The 3545-nt window shown below is 34.8% G+C and overlaps 1 pseudogene; it reads right to left on the reverse strand.

Annotated features, from left to right (window-relative positions):
• Positions 1-2253, reverse strand: LOC148266647 (gibberellin-regulated protein 12 pseudogene; annotated as a pseudogene).
• Between the last annotated feature and the right edge of the window lie 1292 nt (positions 2254-3545).

Below are 3545 nucleotides of genomic sequence, written 5' to 3' on the forward strand. Positions count from 1 at the left end.
TTAAGGACACTTGGGTTTTCCCTCTTTAGTTTTCAAATTGTTGTAGCAGGGACATTCTTCTTTGTGGCCGTAAGTGCCCGATGGAACATATAAACATTTTTTGCAGCAATAGTTGCAGTAAAACAGGCATGCTTTCTGATGATGAGTCTTCGAACTTCGATAATCACATGCCTTTCCACATTCTGATAGTACAAAATCACACACATATATATATATATATAATGAGTGAATAAACTATTAATTTAGATATATATATCTACGCATATATGATTTGATTTTGTATATAAGTTTACTTATGTTCAGGACGAAGTGATCCTTATCCTCCAGCCTGTACATATATATATAAAGTATAATCAAACATAAAAAAATATAATTTAATAAATAATATTCAATAAGATATATATATATATATATATATAGAAAGAGAGAGAGAGAAAAGACATTTACATTTGAGACTTTCGCTAAAATAGCAAAAATAATGAGAGTGAGAAAGAGATGTACTTTTTATTATTTTAAAATTTATTGTACAAAGTATTCTTATAGATCATTTTATCATGATATGGTGTGCGTATGGTCAGAACTCTGGATGAGAGTTTGGGCTATTATAATTTATATCAAAGCCCACATTCTTCGGAATCGTCTCTTGCACATAAGACTTAAGGATAAAACTATAGTTGAGAATATAATCTCAAAAGATAAATCTTAAAATTTTTATTTAGGATGTAGGCAAATGAAAATAAGGCAAGGACGACCTCCTACAGGCAGATCTTCTCATATATAATCATTACGGAAAGATGTTGATCGTTTTTATAACTTAGTAAAGAGGCTCATTAATGGTCAACAAGCTATAGAAGAAAGGAGGGACCTTCCTGATCCTCCTCATGTTCTTACATGGGGAGACTTGCTAAATCCTCCACCTCAATAAGGCCCAACTCTACTAGCGATGGATCCAAGTTATATTGAGATGTATAAATGACTGAATCCAGTTCCATTTGTCAGAGCATTGAATTTTTATAAGGTTGAAAATTAGCTAAAAGCAACTGAAAAGTCTTTTAGAGTTTTGGGGGTGACTGATGAATAGAAGGTTATCTTCGTCACCTTTATGCTTGAGGGAGAAGCAGACCACTAGTGGGAAGTTAAGGAGACTACTCTACCCACACCCATCCCATGAGAACACTTTTTAAAGGCATTTAATATTAAGTACTTCCCTGATCACATTCGTCATCAGAAAGAGATAGAGTACGCCGGTAGTACTTGAGCTTCGTACCTATCAGCAAGTTCTGGTCAAGGTGTAACTCATTGAAAGTACTATTAGGACCTCTGCGCCGGCAACAGGTAGTTTCAGGCCTCCAGTCCCTTACAAAAAGCTACTCCCAAGTTAGGGCCACCAGAATAAAAGACCTAAAGTAACTCACCTTGCCCCACTGCAAACTCTACTGGTAAAACATGGTCAAAGTTGTGTTCATTGTGACAAGAATTATGGAGACATCCTGTGTTACCGACTCAACAATGCCTATTTCAAATGTGGAAGTACTGATCATCAGGTCCGTGATTGCCCTCAGCCTCAGTCACAAGCTAAACCGACAGTCCTAGGCCGAGTTTATGCCATCACAGCTAAAGATATTGAAGTCAATCTCAACGTGATTTAGGGTACGTGCCTTATTTGTAAGCACATAGAACATACTTTAATTGACCCTAGAGCTGTACATTCTTTTGTTTCACGTGCATTTGTACAATATTTAAGTGTTGTTCCTGTGTCCCTTGATTTTATTTTAATAGTGTCCACCTCCACAAATTATAATATGACACCCAGTATAGTCTACAAGTCATGTATTATAGAGGTCGCAGATAAAGAATTTGAGATAGATTTAATATTATTAAATATTAGGAAATTCAACATAATACTAGAAATGAAGTGGTTAGCAGCCTATCATGTTACTGTTGATTACTACTATAAAAAGCTTGTATTCAATATTCCTAATCAAGTGTCATTTTTGTGCTAATGACTTTCCCTTTTCTTCCTTCTTAATTATTTGTGTATAAAGGAAATAATCTATTGATATTAAATTTATGTGAAGTGATTTAACAATCTTAATATGTATTAGACAAGATAAGTAAGGGGGCTGATATCCAAGAAATTTTAGTAGTCAAGGAATTCTTGGATGTCTTCCCTGATGGCTTACCAGGATTGCCTGTAGACCGATAAGTGAAATTCGCCATCAATTTTTCAGTCAGGTACTCAACCGATTTCATTGACCCCATACAAGATGAGCTAAATTGCAATGAAAGAGCTGAGGAAGTAGGTTCAAGAATTTTTGATAAGGGTTTCATCCGGTATAGTGTGTCCCCTGGGATATTTGCAAAGAAAAATGACAACACATTAAGATTGTGCATAGACTACAGGGAATTAAATAGAGTTACAATTAAAAATAAGTACATTCTTTCCAAATTGATGATCTCTTTGACCAGTTACAGGATGCACTAGTCTTTTCTAAAATTGACCTATATTCGAGGTATCATCAGATAAAGATAAAACCTAAAGATATTATGAAGACAACTTTTTGGACTAGGTACAAAGATTATGAGTTCTTTATCATGTGGTTTGGGTTGACTAATGCACTTGCAATCTTCATGAACTTAATGAATAGACTCTTCAGACCATTTTTGGAAAAGTTTGTCATAATCTTGATCGATGATATCTTGGTCTACTCTAAGAGTAAGGAGGAATATGTTTTGCATCTGGCTCAAGTTTTGCAGGTTCTTAGAGAAAAGAAGTTGTATGCGAAGTTAAGTAAGTGTGGTTTTTTTTACTTGACCAGGTTACCTTTATGGGACATTTAATATCAAAAGATGGTATATAAGTGATTCCCACAAAATTAAGACCGTGTTAAATTGGAAATGACCTATTACGGTCAAGGATATTAGAGGATTTTTGGGATTAACTGGGTATTATCGCAGAATTGTGAAGGAATTCTCCAAGATTATAGCTCCTCTTACTGAGCTTACAAAGAAAGATATCAAATTCAAATGGGATGAAGCATGTGAGAGAAGTTTCACAAAGCTCAAGCAACGGTTGACACACCTCCTATGCTAGCTTTACCGAATGGAATTTGTAGGTATACAATATACAATGATGTTTTTTCTCAGAGATTGGGATATTTTTGATACAACATACACGGATCAAAGCTTATGGGTCTAGACAACTGAAGACACATGAGCGGAATTACCCCACACATGATTTGGAGCTCGCTGCAATTGTCTACACCCTGAAACTCTTACGTCATTATTTGTATGGTAAAATATTTGAGATCTATACTGACCATAAAAGTCTAAAATATATTTTCACTTAGAAAAATCTCAACATATGCTAGAGATGGTGGATATAACTACTAAAAGATTATGACTATAAGATCATGTATCATCTAAGCAAGGGTAATGTAGTAACGGATACACTTAGTAAGAAGAATATAGGTACATTGGCTTGCATGATGGTTTCTAAGTGGAAGTTTTTAGAGGCTGTGCAGGAAATTCAACTTTATGATTAG

Source organism: Carica papaya, chromosome 3 (genome assembly GCF_054855325.1).
Source record: "Carica papaya isolate Zhongbai chromosome 3, ASM5485532v1, whole genome shotgun sequence".
Taxonomy (NCBI): Eukaryota; Viridiplantae; Streptophyta; class Magnoliopsida; order Brassicales; family Caricaceae; genus Carica; species Carica papaya.